A 20,290-nucleotide genomic window follows, 5' to 3' on the forward strand; every position below is an offset into this window, starting at 1 on the left:
AATAAAATAATCAAAAAATTACTATGGTACATATTTTTCGTCCGAACTGAACCATTGATACCCCTACCGGAGAAAGACGAGTTTAAATTAGTTCAAGATAATTTATGAAGATTTATATAACTGATTCCAACATATCCGAAATTGAGATATTGTGTGATATACTCTGTACAAAATTATCCAAATACTCAAGTCATAAGTCCCAATTAGAGGAGCATTGGAAAAGGAGCCTTATTTAAAAAAAAAAAAAAGTCAAGCATAAGAAGCCATATATAAGTAGGAAAACATTACTTTCAAATGGATATAATCAATGGTCTTCTTTTGTATTTGTCTAAAGAAAATAAATTGTCAAACGACTTTTTCTTTCCCTCCGTATAAAAGTCCCTGACCTTCAAATTCTTTGATGTTAAATAGTTTGGAGCTATTGTCTTCCCTTTAAAATTATGTAGAGAGATATTCAAAGTTGAAAATATGTGAAAGATAATAAAGCAAGTAATATTACAAATGGAAACGTAGAGATGAGATACATGTTATACAAAATAAAGAATAGAAGTGAACGCAGGAATTACTTCAACTTCTTCTTATCCTTGACATCTAAAAGTTTGATAAAATAAAAGACTGAGTCAAACACTTCTAAGAATACTACATTGTGAATACTATTGTCATGGTAAGAAGACGGGATTTTCAATTTATAGAGATCATAACTTTTTTCTCCAAGAAAGAGATCTGTCAAGTATGGAAGAGATCTATATTTTTCTTATAGGAAAAGTAAAATCAATTATGGTAAAGTCTCTTTCCTTTAAGAAAAGGTAAAATGCAATTACGATAAGAGAATCAGGGTCGTGAACAACTTAAAACGGTTATTTATGTATGTCCCCTAACAAATATAAAGATAGAATTGAATAACTGTACTTGTATCTGTCCTAGAAATTTCCCCCTCTCAAATAGTATATTGTACTTAAACTATAGCCAAATTACTATACTCATCACTATCGCTTCTCATCTGTCAAGCGGCTTGGATCAATCAATAAGAATTTCTTTCTCTTATTCTTCATCATTCTTTGTTTAGTTGCTTAATTTGTGATCTACTTTTACTTTATTTCCACAACATTATCGTATCAAAGGGTTGATATAATTTGTTTTAATCATATTGTTTGTGGCCTAAGTAATAAATCTAGTCGCTTGACCTAGCAACTAAAAATAATATTTGGAAAGAAAAGATATGCATTGTAGAGCGTTTGATTAGTTGCTGACGTAGTAAAAAATGTGAAAATCAAGATACTAATTCATAGTTGCGATAAACTAAAGATTAGAGATGGCAATAGACCAGGGCAGGACGGGGCGGGTGAAGCATTGCCCTGCAATAAATTCAACCCGCCCTGCCCCACCCTATTTAACAGTTTTTCTCTTTTTCAACCTGCCTTGCCCCACCCTACTTAGCCCTGCCCCGCCCTGCTCTGTTTAGCTCCTTTTCTCTTTCTTTCTTTTGTGTTAAATTTAGAACTGTAAATTATCCATGTTATTATAGAAAGAAAGAGGAATAACTTCAAAGCAACAAAATATGATATCTATGATAAATTTCATAACGGTGTGTAGAGTCGTTAAAATGGGCTTGGCCTGTGAGGCTATCCCAATCCAGCCCGCTTCTTGGGTAGGGTTGGGCTAGGATTTTTTTAGCCCATTTAAAACTGAAGCTTATAAGCCCGACCCAAGTCAGCCCGCTAGCCCTTGAGGCTTGACGGCTGAGCTTGGGCCATCCCGTGGGCCAAAAACTAATTAACTATTAAATATCTAATATTTAAAAAAATAAAAACTAAAAAATTATTAACTATAATCCTCATTCTTCAACCCTAGATTGCTCATTTACCTTCCATATCAACTAGAATTTATATTTTTGACATGCATGTAATATGACAAAATTAGTTTTTATTTTGCCTAATTAATAATGAACACGAAAAGTTTTAGTCGGCCAATAATAATCTTTTTTCAAAAGAAAATATTACTTTAAGTGGCCAATGATTAGTTTGGATTACTTTAATATATTATTAATATTTAAATTATTTTTCAGTACATAAAAAGAACGATTTTAAATATACACACAAAAAAATTGACTACTACCAAATTTCATGGACTATAATGATGAAATCAGCAAATGATGTTAATCCTGAATTAAATAAAACTCAGTATATAAACTTATTGAAGCAATCCCTGAATCTGAAGAAAATGAAAGAAAAGTATTAAGAAAATATTCATGTAACTTTAAAAAAGAATAGTTAGAGATATAGAGAATTTGCATTTCAATTACGCGATTCCTCTCAAATATAAAGCTTTTTGTACGCTATACGCAAAAAAAAGTTATTTACATGATTAATCGACTATGTCACGAAAAATATTTAAGGATTTAAAGAAATTCTTTTTTCTAAAAAAAAATTGAAAGGCTAGCCTGCAGTCTTCTTAGGGATAGGTTGGGCTGGCCATTTTAAGGCCCATTCATATGGCGGGCCGGCCCGTCGTAACCCATCAAATTTTAAAAGCCCACGAGGCTTGGGCTAGGCTGGGTTGGGCTGGGCTGGCCTGTTTTGACAGCTCTAATGGTGTGTCTTTGCTTTGCATAACGTAAAATTACTTTGTAAATTCTTTTCTAATGCTTGTCGTAAATTTTTAAATAATTTAGTAAATAGTTTACACCAAATGAAAAAAGCTTTTTTCTTTATGAGTGTAAGTCATATCTTTTATAAATTTATTTATACTACTACTAGTTTACTACTACTATTGCTGTAATTTACTTGCTCCAATCAATGTATAAATATTTTTCATTATTTGCACGGCATAAAGCAGAATTATTACTAAACAAATTGATATTTTATAAAACTACTATATTTGCTAGCATGCTAATATTAATCAACAAGCTTTAGCAATAAAAATTAGTTTGGGAGGAAAGATTCATGTTAAGTTGCTGGGTACTTTTTCTGAGTTCGCTGCTTCTTTTGCCTTCTCAAAATGATTATGTATTCTAGTTCATCAACGATCCAAGAAAGCCAATCAAAGGGTAAGTGGGGAGATTTTAACTTTATGGGTTTTTGTAAAACAAAGTTTTTAAGTATTAATAATTGAGTCTAAATTTAATATTTATATATATTCAATAAATGTTTTAACATAAATATACTTTTTGAGTAAAAACTACTGGATTCGACTGAACTCGTACCCTAGCTTCTAGCTTCGCCCGTGAAGCCAAATTGGATTTTGAGCTGAAAGCATGAAATATTCTATGGAGAATCCAATAATTAGTCCACTCCCATATCCCATAAGAACCACACTTTCCAACTGAATTCAATTAGAAATGTCGAATTGCTTTCTTGATCCAGTACACATGTTTTAATTTGTTGTTTGTCTCTGGTATCCATTTACTTCGACAACCTTCTGAAATAGGGAATTCACGTAATTCATCATTGCCTTCATATGAATTGCTCTTAAATGTAGCAAATTGACGTCCTCTAGGGATACATATCCTTCATTCAAGATGATTGCGGGAGAGGCTTAAAAATTAAAGAGATGAAAGAGAAGCAAGTTGTTCTGGTATGTCAAAATTGTATAAGGTATTGATGAGAAGATTTACATAACTTAATATCATCAAAATTCATAATATTACATTTTCCACGTCAATTCCTACTCTTAAAGGAAGAAGGAAAAAAAAAACTTACATAGAAACTAAAAATCAAATCCAGCATCATAAGATATGCTGCATCTGATGTTGCATCGCCGATGAACATTCCAATTAACCACCTGCATGTTCGAATTTGAAGCACTTGTTAAACCAGCCGTTAACCATATTATTGGATCACTTCAACTAATCAAATAATTTGGTTTTAAAATATTTTTTGGAAAGAAAAATACATGCATTATAGAGCATTCGGTCAATTGCTGATATAAGAAAATTATGAAAACTAAGATTTTGATAGTTGCAATAAACAAACGATCAATGTTGAATTTAACTTCAATACCTGAATTTTTAACTCCTCTACAAGCAAATAATTTCATCTTCTGTAGTACCTTTGATGGGCTCGCTGCTTCTTTCGCCTTTTCATAGTGATTTTGTGTTCTAGTTCTTCAACAATCCAAGAAAGCCAATTGGGATTTCGAGCTGAAAGCATGAAATATGCTATGGATAATCCAATAATTAGTCCACTCGCGTATCCCATAAGAGCACCTTTCCAAAAATCATTGAGGAATTCAGAAGTGCTTTCTTCATCCAACACGCGTGTTGCATTGTTTGTCTCGGGCATCCTGCTGTTGAAGTTTGGCAAAATGCCAAAGTCCCACATTGGTTGGGAGTTAAGTTTGGGGGGATTTTTCCCCTATAAAAGAAGGCCTAATGTTTAGGATTGAAACACACCTCTCATTTGCCTTCTCATCTGTTTAAGGCATTTGTATCTTCTCTCTTTAGTATTATTTCACTTGTATTTTTGGAGTGAAATAAAATATTGGTTGTGTCCGAGGAGTAGGCAAAATTAGCCGAACCTCGTAAATTCTGGTGTTCCCTTTATTGTTGTTTTATTGTCTTATTTATTATTTGGTGGCTGTCATAATTTTTGGTATAGTAGTTGTGACTTATTCACACTATATACATTTGGCTTCCGCAACAATTGGTATCAGAGCCAAGGTACTGTCTAAGTATGCTCTGTGGTTGCAGCATAGTCTGATCTTCCACATCAGAAAAGATTTATCTTGGTAACTGAGTCAAGGTTCTGTCTGAGTATGCTCTGTGGTTGCAGCTTAGTCTGATCTTCCACACCAGAAAGGAAATAATCTTGATTTGTGTCGTCAGCTATTAAATAATATTTGTGTCAAAGATGGGAGACAATAAACAAGAAGAATCTACATCAAGTGTCAACAATACGTCATCATTGGCATCTTCGCTTATGACAAGAATTGTGTCAAATGCGAAATTTGCGGTCGAAATATTTGACGGGTCCGGACATTTTGGGATGTGGCAAGGCGAGGTTCTAGATGTCCTTTTTCAACAAGGGCTAGATCTGGCCATTGAAGAAAAGAAACCAGATGTTATTGGAGAAGAAGATTGGAGAATTATCAACCGTGTTGCTTGCGGTACCATTCGATCCTACCTTGCTAGAGAGCAGAAATATCCATACACAAAGGAAACTTCTGCAAGTAAATTATGGAAAGCACTGGAGGATAAATTTTTGAAGAAAAACAGTCAAAATAAATTGTACATGAAGAAGAGACTGTTTCACTTCACCTATGTTCCTGGTACCACGATGAATGAACATATCACCAGTTTCAATAAGTTGGTTACAGATTTGCAAAATATGGATACAACTTATGATGATGGTGACTTGGCCTTGATGTTGTTGGCGTCACTTCCTGATGAGTACGAGCACCTTGAAACTACTCTACTCCATGGAAATGACGAAGTTTCTCTCAGAGAAGTTTGTTCGGCTTTGTACAGCTATGAACAAAGAAAGCGAGAAAAACAGAAGGGCGGAGAAGGAGAAGCACTATTTGTGAGGGGTCGTCCTCAAAATCAAACGAGGACAAAGAAGGGAAGATCCAAGTCAAGATCCAGACCCAGCAAAGATGAATGTGCCTTTTGTCGAGAAAAAGGGCACTGGAAGAAAGACTGTCCGAAGTTGAAGAATAAGGCCAAACATAACAATGGAAAGGCCATTATGGATTCAAATGTAGCTGATTGTGATGATTCAGACTTCTCATTAGTTACAACAGAGTCATCAACATCATCAGACATATGGTTGATGGACTCGGCTTGTAGCTATCATATGTGTCCCAACAGGGACTGGTTCATGGAATTTCAAGAAGGAGAATATGGAGTCATCCACACAGCGGATAACAGCCCTCTTACCTCATATGGCATTGGTTCAATACGATTAAGGAACCATGATGGAATGATCAGAACATTGATAGATGTTCGATATGTACCGGATTTGAAGAAGAATCTCATCTCTGTGGGAGCCCTAGAATCAAAAGGGTTCAAAATCATTGCAGAAAATGGAGTGATGAGAGTATGCTCCGGTGCACTAGTGGTAATGAAGGCTAATCGGAAGAATAATAATATGTACCGCTATCGTGGCAGTACAGTTATTGGGACAGCGACAGTAACATCCAGTGACGACAAAGAGGCAGAAGCAACCAAGCTATGGCACATGCGCTTGGGACATGCTGGAGGAAAATCCTTGAAAACTCTATCAGATCAAGGATTGTTAAAAGGAGTAAAGGCTTGCAACTTGGAGTTTTGTGAGCATTGTGTCAAAGGGAAACAGACAAGGGTTAAATTTGGTACAGCGATCCATAATACTAAAGGCATTTTGGATTATGTACACTCTGATGTTTGGGGTCCTTCCAAAACACCTTCATTGGGTGGGAAGCACTATTTTGTAACCTTTGTTGATGATTTTTCTCGAAGAGTGTGGGTGTATACAATGAAAAACAAAGATGAAGTGCTGGGAATTTTTCTCAAATGGAAGACGATGGTGGAGAATCAAACAGGCAGGAGGATCAAGTGTATTCGCACAGACAATGGAGGTGAATACAAAAATGATCATTTCAATAAGGTCTGTGAAAATGATGGCATCGTCCGACACTTCACTGTTAGACATACACCACAACAGAATGGAGTGGCAGAACGTATGAACCGGACCTTGCTGGAGAAGGTACGGTGTATGTTGTCCAATGCTGGCTTGGGCAAAGAATTTTGGGCTGAGGCAATTACATATGCATGTCACCTCATTAATCGTCTACCATCTGCTGCTATTGATGGCAAAACACCATTTGAAAAATGGTACGGAAAACCTGCTGTAGATTATAACTCTTTGCACGTGTTTGGCTCAACTGCATATTATCATGTGACAGAGTCAAAATTGGATCCAAGGGCAAAGAAGGCTATTTTTATGGGAATTACTTCTGGAGTCAAAGGATATCGCTTATGGTGCCCTATGACAAAGAAAGTAATATTCAGCAGAGATGTTACCTTTGATGAATTTGCTATGGTAAATAAGGTAACAGAAGATACCAAACAAAATGAAGGTGCTTCTAAGCAGGTGGAGTTTGAGGGAAAATTTATTTTTCCTACACAAGAAGCAGAGGAGGAAACAAATGAAGATTACCCTCTGGAAGGAGAGCCAGTAGAGGAGATTCCAACTCAGGAATCTCAACAACAACTTGAATCAATAGCAACCAGCAGGCCAAAAAGAACAATAACGAAACCTGTTCGTCTCATAGAGACGGTTGCTTGTGCAACCTCAATTGTAGCTGATGATGTTCCTACTACTTATAAAGACGCTGTCCAAAGTTCAGAAGAAGATAAGTGGAGGATTTCCATGAATGATGAAATACAGTCCCTTCATCAGAATCATACATGGAGATTGGCCAATCTCCCGAAGGGAAAGAAAGCAATTGGGTGCAAATGGGTATTTGCAAAGAAGGAAGGATTTCCTAACCAAGTAGATGTTCGCTACAAAGCAAGATTGGTGGCCAAAGGATATGCTCAAAAGGAGGGAATTGATTACAATGAAGTGTTTTCTCCAGTTGTAAAACATTCCTCCATTAGAATTATGTTGGCTTTGGTAGCACAATTGGATTTGGAACTAGTTCAGATGGATGTAAAAACTGCGTTTTTACATGGAAACTTGGAGGAGGAAATCTACATGACTCAGCCAGAAGGATTCAAAGTTGCTGGAAAAGAAAATATGGTGTGCAAACTTGAAAAATCGTTGTACGGATTGAAACAATCTTCTAGACAATGGTACAAGCGATTTGACGAGTTTATGTTGCGGCAAGGGTACAAGAGAAGCAAATACGATCATTGTGTGTATTTGCACAAGCTTAAAGATGGTTCCTTTGTATATCTTCTCCTATATGTTGATGATATGTTGATAGCTTCCAAGAATTTGGAAGAAATTGATAAGTTGAAGATTCAACTGAAGAAGGAGTTCGAGATGAAGGATTTGGGTGAGGCAAAGAAAATTCTTGGCATGGAGATAATTAGAGATAGACGTTCAAAGAAACTCTGTTTATCTCAAAAGGAATATTTGAAGAGAGTACTTCAACGTTTTGGCATAGATGACAAGACTAAGCCAGTTAGTACTCCACTTGCTTCCCATTTTAAGCTAAGTACTACTATGTCGCCAATGGATGAAGCTGAACGAGAGTATATGTCAAAGGTACCATACGCAAATGTTGTTGGTAGCTTGATGTATGCAATGGTTTGCACAAGGCCTGACATTTCACAAGTTGTTGGAGTTATTAGCAGATATATGCACAATCCAGGGAAGGAGCATTGGCAAGCTGTGAAGTGGATTCTACGGTATATTCATAATACTGTAGATGTCGGGTTAGTTTTTGAGCAGGAAGACAATCAGTCTGTAGTTGGATATTGTGACTCAGATTTTGCGGGTGATATGGACAAACGAAGATCAACTACTGGTTATGTGTTTACTTTTGCAAAGGCACCAGTTAGTTGGAAGTCTACTTTGCAGTCAACAGTTGCTTTGTCTACAACAGAGGCAGAATACATGGCTATTACAGATGCTGTGAAAGAGGCAATTTGGCTTCAAGGATTGCTAAAGGAGCTTGGTGTTGAACAAAAAGGTATCACAATTTTTTGTGATAGTCAAAGTGCTATTCAATTAGCGAAGAACCAAGTTTATCATGCAAGGACGAAGCACATTGATGTTCGGTATCATTTCGTACGCGAAATCATAGAAGAAGGTGGAGTCACGGTGAAGAAAATTCATACTACAGAGAATCCTGCTGATATGCTGACAAAGGTGGTGACTGCGGTCAAGTTTCAACATTGTTTGGATTTGATCAACATTGTTGAACACTGAAGATTGAAGATGAAGACACAACCAAAATTTGTTATTGAGAGAGAATTGAAAATGTGGAATTTTGCCAAGGTGGAGATTTGTTGAAGTTTGGCAAAATGCCAAAGTCCCACATTGGTTGGGAGTTAAGTTTGGGGGGATTTTTCCCCTATAAAAGAAGGCCTAATGTTTAGGATTGAAACACACCTCTCATTTGCCTTCTCATCTGTTTAAGGCATTTGTATCTTCTCTCTTTAGTATTATTTCACTTGTATTTTTGGAGTGAAATAAAATATTGGTTGTGTCCGAGGAGTAGGCAAAATTAGCCGAACCTCGTAAATTCTGGTGTTCCCTTTATTGTTGTTTTATTGTCTTATTTATTATTTGGTGGCTGTCATAATTTTTGGTATAGTAGTTGTGACTTATTCACACTATATACATTTGGCTTCCGCAACACCTGCCACTTCCACAACCTTCCGAAATTGGAAATCCACGTAATCCATCATTACCTTCATATGAGTTATTCTCAAAGGTGTGGAATTGACGTCCTTGAGGCATCCTTGGAGATGATTGTGGGAGAGATTTAAGAATGCAAGATATGTAAGAGAAGCAAGTTGTTTTGGTATCTCTCCTGAAAGCTGGTTATATTTGAGGTCCAATGTTTCCACTAGAGATAAATTTCCAAGTGATGGTGGTATATCACCTTCCAATCCATTATGAGACAAATTCAACACCCGAAGCGAAATGAGATCTCCCAAAACACTTGGAATATGTCCTTCAAATTTGTTATTTGAAAGATCCATAGTGGTGTACAAAGACAAGATTCTCACAACTTCAAGCTCCAGTCCCTTTGTTACCACAGTTACCGAGTCTTCATAATATCTATCTTCACTCGGTACCTTTATTGTTTGATCAATTCTCCTCATGGCTTTCAAATGGTGAAAGAGACTTGTTGGCAGCTCTGCTATAAATGCATTGCAAGAGAGATCCAATATCTGAAGATGAGGAAACAAGTTTTTAGTCCTTGAAGCTCTGATGGGTCCATGCAATTTATTGGATCTCAAGCTTAAAACTTGTAACTTCGGAAGTGTTCCCAGCCACATAGGGAATGTGTCATTGAGGTGATTGTTTCCCAAATCAAGAACTTCCAATTCTTTGCAATTGGCTAAAGATTTTGGGATTTTTCCCTCTACCTTATTGCCATGCAAGTTGAAGCTTTTCAGTCCACTTCCAACTCTAAAAGTTATTTGGAGATTCCCAGAAAGACTATTGTGTTGCATATCCAAAACCTCGAGTCGATCGCTCATGTTACCCAAACATTGTGGAATTGCTCCCTTCAGATTGTTTCTTGCCAAATCAAGAACTATTAATGATGTCAAATTGCAAAAGAAAGAAGGGATCTCCCCATCGAGACTATTATTTGATATGAAGAATAATCCTACACAGGGCGGTGGAATAGGTAGCGATCCTTGAAGAAAATTAGATCGTAAATCAATAGCATATAGAGGAAGAAGATAAATGTGGTCAAAACTTGTCAACATGTTGTGGGATAAATTAAGAGAATTCAGTGAGTACATCCAATTAGACCATGCCCAATCAGGAATTATTCCTTGAATCTTGTTATTTGAAAGATCCAAGAAACGAAGATTCTTTGCTGATCTCAAAAAGTCCAATTCGTTTACTTCATAACCGGACAAGGATAAGTGTGTAAGAGATTCGGGCAAGGTAGACTTGACGTTGTTGTCATTGGTCAGCGAAATACTATTATATGAAAGATCCAGATCGGTAAGTTGTTTGAGGTTTGAAAAGAAGCTGATGTCTACAATGCCACTAAAATTGTTAGATGAAAGATGAAGTAGTGTTAGATTCACAAGGTTTTGAATTGACTTGGGAAGATGACCTTGCAGCTGATTGCCTCCTAATGCAATCTTGACTAGTGTATTGGACTTGAAATCCTCAAGTTGACCAGAAAAATGGTTATCCTTCAAGTACATTTCACGTAGTAATGGAAGGGAGAATACCCATGACGGTATTGCTCCATTCAGGGAGTTATTTGATAGCGAGAGTATCTCCAGATTCTGCATTCCACTTATAAACAGAGGAATTGGTCCCTCAAGATTGTTACCGTGAAGATCCAAAAACACTATACGGGTGAGATTCCAAAGAGATTCCGGAACCGGCCCCGAGAGATTCCGGAACCGGCCCCGAGAGATTGCAAAACTCAAGTTTCAGTCTCTGCAATGAAGTTAGATAGCCAAGAGATTCGGGCAGAAAATCACCAGAAAAATTCACTGCAGAGAGATATAACTCCCTGAGAGATGCAGTGCTGTTCCATTTGGTCTTTGGAAAATAACCACTGAGCTGAAAATTGATTCTTAAATCGAGAATTTCCAAGTTTGGCAAGTGAAAAATACTTTTAGGTAATGCCCCATGCAATCTGTTGGGATATATACTATTAACCATGAGTTTGGTTTAGATATAGTATTTATTATGAAATAATTGTTTATTCAGTTTTAATAAAGTTTTAAATAGATCATATAATAGTCTATGTCCTTTGCTTATATAGTAGATGATTTAGTGTATAGAGTTTAGCTTATACACGGAAGATTAAATCATCGGTTCTTATAAGTATAAAGTTTGAGTTCACAATCTAATGATGGAATTGGACAAACCATCAGGAATGATTGTAGCACAAGATTAAATATAATTAATCTTGATTATGGGAATGGTTTAATTCCAACTTCTTGTGCTAGTATATTTTGTATGTATTGAACGGACCAGGTAGAGATAAGTATTTTATACTGACTTAATAAAATAAACTCTCTAGCCATTAAATGTACTTATACTCTTAATCTTGATATAATTATTATTAGATGTGTATATTATTATTGTTTTGATTTATTAAAAGGCGAGATTCTTTCGTGGGTCAATATGCCTGGTAAATTGGATAATAATAATATACATTGGCGAAGTAATAGTTAGTTGATGGAATCCATGTCTCGGTTTAGAGATTGATGATATACCTTTATGAAAGCTTATAAGTTTTCATGTGTAAACCCGGCCGGTGGATTTTGTATCCGACACATGAAATAAGTTAAGCGAAAGTCTAAAGGAAATAATCAATAAATTAAATCGTCAGTAATTTAATTTAATTGATTCGTATCTGAATCTTAACATGGGGAGTTAAATAAGATTTAATGGATGAATTTCGAAATTGAATAAGGAGTGTAATTACGAATTTTTAGTGGAATAATTCGTAATTAATTATGGTGGACATTAATTTCGAAAATTACAAATTAATTCCATAATTGGAAGCCTTGTTAATTAAATTCTGTGGTCCCTACTGTGCCTAAATAATAGGAAATAAAGGAATCCTTTTTCTGGTGGAAAAGAAAACCTAACAGGTTTTGGAAAAGGGTCTTAACCCTTAAAACTTGTGCTATAAATACATAAGGTTTTCCACCTAGAGGGATGAGTAAATGGTGGCTGAAATTTTCAGCCAAGTTTTCCTAGAAATTTCGCCCACACGAAATTGCTATTTCCGGGTATTATTTGGGTAACACAGTAGAAGACCGTGGAACGTTCGAGGATCACGATTGTGCGGGTGATGGAGATTCCATTAAGAAGTTATGGAACTGAAGGCTCACGTGGTAGAAGAGATATGTTCACGCTTCAAGAGGTAACCCGTGAAATCCCGTTTATGCTAGTTGTCTAAATTACATGTGATTTTGATACTGGGATTGCTTCCGCTGCATATAATAATCCATCAATTGGTATCAGAGCTCACTCACATCTAATTAGATAACTAAGTTTTTCATGAAACAAGAATATGGTGTTTATGTGCATTTTTTGAATTACATATATATGTGGTTTTCTGAAAAACTGCACTGCTGTTTTGTGAATTAACTGTGCATAATTTATGGATTATTCTTATAATCATGAGATATATGTTTTTTATTGATATTTGATTGAGATTATCTGAATTTTTTGGGGTAAACCCTAGAAAAACGCAAAACCTGTTTTTGACCGAATAGCCGGAATTTTCGGAGGTCAGCGAACTTGACGGATTCCGATTGAGCTGAAATTTGGTGGGTCCATCGGAAACGTCGTGGTGAGAAACACTCACTGCTTTGCAGTGAATCATGGTATTTTTCGGCGTTTTGAGGTCGTTTGGACTATGTTTTGGACGTTTTTCTATTTTTTGAAAATTATTTCTTAATAATTTTAATTCTTTTTTAATTCAATGGTGTTGGGGATGACTCCCCATGGTCCCCATGATTAAATACTAGTCATATAATAGGTTTACACATTGACTATTAGCAAATAAACGTGTTGTTGTATTAAATTCAATAATAGAGGTGTAAGATTTTATTGACTAGGTCTTACAAGGTATAATTCATATTGTGTAATGATATAATTATTTTGTAAGAAAGTAAAATTCTCTATTTGATATCCTGGATGACTAATGATTGGAGCGTTTGGCATGTTTGTGCATAAAAAATTTCTCAAATTTAAGTTTATATTTTCATGCCCTACGTGATTACTAGTTTGGATTTTCGATGAAGAATTTTGTTCTCTGATTGGAGGTTCTAATTAAGTGAAATATGACGGTATGTTGTATGAGTTTTATAATGTTGGTATGACTTTTAAGCTATGGTCTACCATAAAATAATTTTATGAGCTAAATATATATTCACTTGTAAATTGAGAATTTTATGAGTAATAAATAGTTACCACTGAAGTGGTTTGTTTATTTGAACTCATGAAAAATTCTTAGTAAATTTGTACATGTGAAATTATATCTATTCATGGATTGAGCATTATGATTAATAAGTAGGATCCACAAAATGGTCTATTTATTTGAGTCACTGAAATATGTTTAATATACCATGTGAAAATTATCCTTGAGAAATCTACATTAATGGTGGAGGTTCATAACTAGAAAAAGAGTATTTATCTTTGGGTACTAGTGAAACTAACTCCACCCATGAGAAGAGATATTGGGGTTTTCACTGAACGGGAGAAAATATAATATCTCAGGTTCTTATGTATTTAATAAAAGGATAATTTATTGCAAAAGGAGATATTATATATCCTAGAAATAGGAAGAAAATAATATATGCCTTGAGCTCATAGTGTAATTATAAGGAGAATGGAAATCAATATCATATTTATTTTAATTCATGAAACTACTTAAAACGGTTATTCTCCGAGTTTGGTTACAGGCTAGTGGTCATGAATTTGACGGACTCCGATTAACCTGAAACTTGGTGGGTTCATCGAAAACGATCTAGTGAAAAAAAACTCCTTGCTATGCAGTGAATCATGTTGTTTTTTTGGCATTTTGAGGTCGTTTAGATGGGTTTTCAAGCAGTTTATTAAATTGAATTTGTTATAAATATGAAAAATTATTCTTTATATATCGGCTATATTTGTGTTAAATCTGAAACATGATGATTTAACTTGATATGATATATATCAAGAATGCAAATCACATGGATTTAATCCTGACTACGCCAAAAAAAAATTATTCGAATTTGGTCTAGTTTTTGGCGATCATGAATTTCACGATCTCTGAATGACCTGAAATTCGGTAGGACCATTGGAAACGATCATTTAAGAAAAACCCACTGCCATGCAGTGAATCACATTGTATTTTGATGATTTGGGATCGTTTAGGTGAGTTTTTTGGAGGTTTGACGGATTAAAATGTGATTTACATACGAAAAGTCATTCTTTCTATCATTTTATATGTCTAATCTGGAACATGATAACACATGTTGATTTGACATGAATTGGTATATGATAAAAAAAATGTAGGTCATATTTTAAATTCTTAAAAAAATGCTTAAAATGATAATTTTCCAAATTTGGTCGCAATTTTTGATTGATATGAAATTTGGTAGATTTATCAGAAATAGTCCAGTCAACAATAATCACCACTATACATTGTGAAATATTAATTTTAGTATTTTAAGACTGTTTAAATGGGTATTGAGCATTTTTTTTTAATATGGAACTTAATCCTTAGAGAAAAGTTCGTGGTTGTGATAAAGTGGTGATGGGAATAAACCCCTATTGTCTTCATTTTTTTTATTTATAGTGAGATAATAAATTTATGCGTTGACATTAGGTCTTCCTCCATATCGGATAAATTTATTATGAACTCACTGGCTATAGTTACTAGTTATTGATAACCAGTATTAACTCTCCATCTGAGCTTAAAGGGTTGAATCAATTTTGTAACTACAATACAACCATGATTAAGTGGTGATAGAAATATATTTCTATGGTCTTCCACTATTAATTTCAAGTGAGTAATAAATTTATGTGTTAACTTTAGGTCTTCCTCCATATCGGATAAATTTATTGTAAGCTCATTAGGTGAAATACTAGTAATTTACATCGTGTACTTACTCTCCATCTGAGTATACATGTTGGATCAATGAAACTAGAGCTATTAAAAATGATGTTCACTTGACTTAAATTAACAGTATACTCTCCATCTGAGTTGGGTCTGTTTTAATTATTGGAGTGAATAATCTGGCATTGCATATGTATGTTGCATGAGTAGTTCTTTCCCATCGAAATTGCTATTCAAGATGCATGACATATATGTGTAGTGTGTTTTAAAATTTTTGTATTAAAAAGTTAAATACAATTGACTGAAAATAATAGTATGCTCTCCATCTGAGTTGGTTCTATTTATTTTTGGATTGTATAATTCTTGCATTATATAATATACTTTGCATGAATAATTCTTTTCCGATCGAAATTTATTATTCCAGATGCATGTATGTATATAAATATTGAATGCAGTCTGAATTTTACTATTCAGTGTTTTGACTTATTATGATCTATTTAATATTTTTATCTCAACTCCACAATGATTTTATGCAATTTGTCGTATTACTTGTTAAAATTTTCTTTTAGTGATAAGGCATTAATTTTAAGGATGCAATATATGTACTTTTGTTAGAAGGAATTTAATTCCGGTTTCTGGGCAAAATAAGAGATGAATATTTGTTTTATTTTTCGAATAACTCTTGAGTTATTGAGCTTAATAAACACTTTATCTCTTGTGGTACATGAATGCATGACCTTGTTATTATATATTGATGTCTCTCCTGAACAGAACAATATTAGTCTACCTCGTAAGAGAATATGTTCTTCAAAATTGAGTAAAACTTATCTGTGCACTTTTATCTAAGTCATATTAATCTGTATAGGATTTCAAGTTGGTCAAGTATGGACCTTAAGGTTCATTGAAAGTAGAGGCACTACCAACTTGTGGATCCTGTTTGGAAGGAAATTTGACTAAAAGATGTTTCCCTTTAAAAGGAAATAAAACTAGTGATAAGCTAGAATGAATCCTTTCTGATTTGTATGGTTAAATGAACATACTCGTAAGAGATAGATTTTGAGTATTTTATGACGTTCATAAATGATTACTCAAAATATTAATATATTTATTTGATGCACTGTAAGTCTTAATGAATTAAGTAATTCAAGGTTTTTAAGACTTGAAATAGAGAAGCACCAAAGAAATATATTAAGTTACTACAATTTGATTGTAGTGGCGAGCATCTCTCTAAAGAGTTTTTTTAGTTACATATCAGAATAGGGATTACATCTCAATTGACTACACCGTAAACTCCATAATAGAGTCGTGTAGTAGAAAGAAGAAATAAGTCTCTTTTTGGATATGGATAGACTAATGACGTGTTATTCAGATTTGCCTTATTTATTTTTGGAATATTTCCTGGAAACTTCAAATTACATTCTGAATTTAGTTCCTTCTAAGCTAGTACCTGGGACATCTATAGAACTGTGGACTGAATGTAAGCTTGGTCTGTGGCATGTTCAGATATAGGATTATCCCGCATATGTGCTGAAAGGGAAAACAGATATGTAAGTTAGAACTAAGGATGGATAGGTGCATGTTTATCGAATATCCAAGAAAACGAATGAAGCTTTATTTTATTGTCCTAAAGAAAATAAGGCAATTGTTAAAACAAATGCATTTTTCTAGATAAGGACTGTTTAATAAAACATGTTCCTAGAAGTAAACTATTTTTACAGGAACTGGGCAAAGAAATAACTAGATGTTCAAGAACATCAAAACCCACACGTCAGAATTGACGTTCCATTGCATTTAAGTAGTGGGAGAACGTTAATAGACATAATATGCCTTTATCGAGTGGGAGTGATGTTTGAACATTGAACACTATAGTAAGAAGTCACTAATATTTCAATGTCGTGAGGTAACGAAGGTAATATTAGTGGTACTTCGTCTTAGTGGGAGAAAGCTAAAGAAAATTATAGTTCGGTGTTCATTCTTGGGATAGTTTCGGTAACAGGATCTCTGAAGAGTTTAATACCAAACTAGATAATTACGACAAAGTATTACTGGACAAATATTGCATCAGATATAACTTCGCAAGATTCTTTAACAAAACCTTATTTGGTGAAGGCTTTTAATAGTCATGTAAAAGAATGCCTGAGAAAGTTGTAGATGCATGGTTATGAGTCTAAGTGGGAGATTATTGGGGTATATACTATTAACCATGCATTTGGATATAGTATATTCTAATAATTATCATGGTTAAAAGTCTAAGTGGGAGATTGTTGGGATATATACTATTAACCATGAGTTTGGTTTAGATATAGTATTTATTATGAAATAATTGTTTATTCAGTTTTAATAAAGTTTTAAATAGATCATATAATAGTCTGTGTCCTTTGCTTATATAGTAGATGATTTAGTGTATAGAGTTTAGCTTATACACGGAAGATTAAATCATCGGTTCTTATAAGTATAAAGTTTGAGTTCACAATCTAATGATGGAATTGGACAAACCATCAGGAATGATTGTAGCACAAGATTAAATATAATTAATCTTGATTATGGGAATGGTTTAATTCCAACTTCTTGTGCTAGTATATTTTGTATGTATTGAACGGACCAGGTAGAGATAAGTATTTTATACTGACTTAATAAAATAAACTCTCTAGCCATTAAATGTACTTATACTCTTAATCTTGATATAATTATTATTAGATGTGTATATTATTATTGTTTTGATTTATTAAAAGGCGAGATTCTTTCGTGGGTCAATATGCCTGGTAAATTGGATAATAATAATATACATTGGCGAAGTAATAGTTAGTTGATGGAATCCATGTCTCGGTTTAGAGATTGATGATATACCTTTATGAAAGCTTATAAGTTTTCATGTGTAAACCCGGCCGGTGGATTTTGTATCCGACACATGAAATAAGTTAAGCGAAAGTCTAAAGGAAATAATCAATAAATTAAATCGTCAGTAATTTAATTTAATTGATTCGTATCTGAATCTTAACATGGGGAGTTAAATAAGATTTAATGGATGAATTTCGAAATTGAATAAGGAGTGTAATTACGAATTTTTAGTGGAATAATTCGTAATTAATTATGGTGGATATTAATTTCGAAAATTACAAATTAATTCCATAATTGGAAGCCTTGTTAATTAAATTCTGTGGTCCCTACTGTGCCTAAATAATAGGAAATAAAGGAATCCTTTTTCTGGTGGAAAAGAAAACCTAACAGGTTTTGGAAAAGGGTCTTAACCCTTAAAACTTGTGCTATAAATACATAAGGTTTTCCACCTAGAGGGATGAGTAAATGGTGGCTGAAATTTTCAGCCAAGTTTTCCTAGAAATTTCGCCCACACGAAATTGCTATTTCCGGGTATTATTTGGGTAACACAGTAGAAGACCGTGGAACGTTCGAGGATCACGATTATGCGGGTGATGGAGATTCCATTAAGAAGTTATGGAACTGAAGGCTCACGTGGTAGAAGAGATATGTTCACGCTTCAAGAGGTAACCCGTGAAATTCCGTTTATGCTAGTTGTCTAAATTACATGTGATTTTGATACTGGGATTGTTTCCGCTGCATATAATAATCCATCACAATCCTGTCCCCGCAAGCATCAGAGTTGTTATATGAGAAGAGATGTTTAGAGGAATGGTGGAAGATATATTTACTGTAGTAAGATCAAGCTCTCTTAATTGGGTCAAATTTTGAAGAAGCAATTTGAAATTGTGAGGTCCAAGACTGAGCATGGTATTACTTGATAAATAAAGAAACTGTAACTTGGAAAGATGAGAGATTTCAGAAGGAATTTGACCTGTGAAATGTGAGTAAGAAAGATCGAGATGCGTCAAGTGCGAAAATCTGCCAAATAGAGGTGAGATTTCCGAAGACCGGAAGGAATTAAAAGAAAGGTTAAACCTTTGGAGATAAGAGAGCTGGAATAGGCTGCTGTTAGAATCAATAATCCCTTTAAGCTGGCTGCAACTGAGATCGAGCTCAATAACATGACCAGTAAACTCATCGCATATCACGCCATCCCATAAGCAGCAATCTCTGCTCATATTCCATGTACTCGTTTTCACATAAGATTTCTTACCATAGTAACCACACAAATCAGAAGCAGAGGGATCTACAATAAGCGTCTGCTTGAATTTTAGAAGGGAAATACTTTGATCTTTATTGCACAATTGAGGTAATGTGGATGAAGAAAAAGCAAGTTCTTGACAGACAAAGACAAAGAGCACAACTGCTACTGTTTGATGGATATTAAGATAAGGAGCATTTTTTCCTACCAAATATAATGAGGACAAAAAGGCCTATCCTTAATTCTGGGGTGTATAATTAATAGAACTAACTTGAAGCTATATAGTATGAATAGAACTTAGTTGAAGCTCAACTCACAAGAATCATATCTGCGGCCTGTTTTTTTTTTCTTTTTTTTTTCAAATAGACAAATACGTAATTGGTTTAATGTTAAGAAAAAGTGAAATTCTTGAATTTTTTAACTTCGCCATTAGGGTAACAATATTGATCTAATCACTAAAATAAGAAATAAATAACCCAATATTTAGTCAAGTCAGTGCACAAGTCTTTCCATGGAAATTTCAAACGAAAGCTACAAGGGACAAATATTTTCGAGTTGATGTTTCACTTTGATTTTAGTCATTAGTAATTGTTGAACAGACCATATATAGCTCCAAGTCAATGCATAAGTATGGACTGGGGGCTACTTGTTCCTTCATATTTGTACATCACATTTATAGCATCTTTAGTGTGTGTTTGGTATGAAGGAAAACATTTTTCGGAAAATATTTTCAATTTTCTCATGTTTGGTTGACTAAAATATTTTGGAAAATATATTTTTTATGAACTCATTTTCCTCCAATTGAAGGAAAATATTTTCCTTATCAAGAGAAGAGAAAACATTTTCAAAAACTCCTTCTCAACCTTCCTCACCCCCACCAACCCACCCCACTCCCTCTCCAAAAAAGGTTTCTCTTTTTTTTTTTTTTTAAATTTCAGTTTTTCCCTTACCACCCATCCTACTACCCCTCCATCGTACCCCACCCCCACCCTCCATCCCACCCCACTCCCG

General features: G+C 34.5%; 1 pseudogene; it reads right to left on the reverse strand.

Moving 5' to 3' along the window:
• Positions 1-2,190: 2,190 nt before the first annotated feature.
• LOC104249343 (receptor-like protein Cf-9) lies at positions 2,191-19,605 on the reverse strand (annotated as a pseudogene).
• Between the last annotated feature and the right edge of the window lie 685 nt (positions 19,606-20,290).

Source organism: Nicotiana sylvestris, chromosome 10 (genome assembly GCF_000393655.2).
Source record: "Nicotiana sylvestris chromosome 10, ASM39365v2, whole genome shotgun sequence".
In the NCBI taxonomy this organism is placed as follows: domain Eukaryota; kingdom Viridiplantae; phylum Streptophyta; class Magnoliopsida; order Solanales; family Solanaceae; genus Nicotiana; species Nicotiana sylvestris.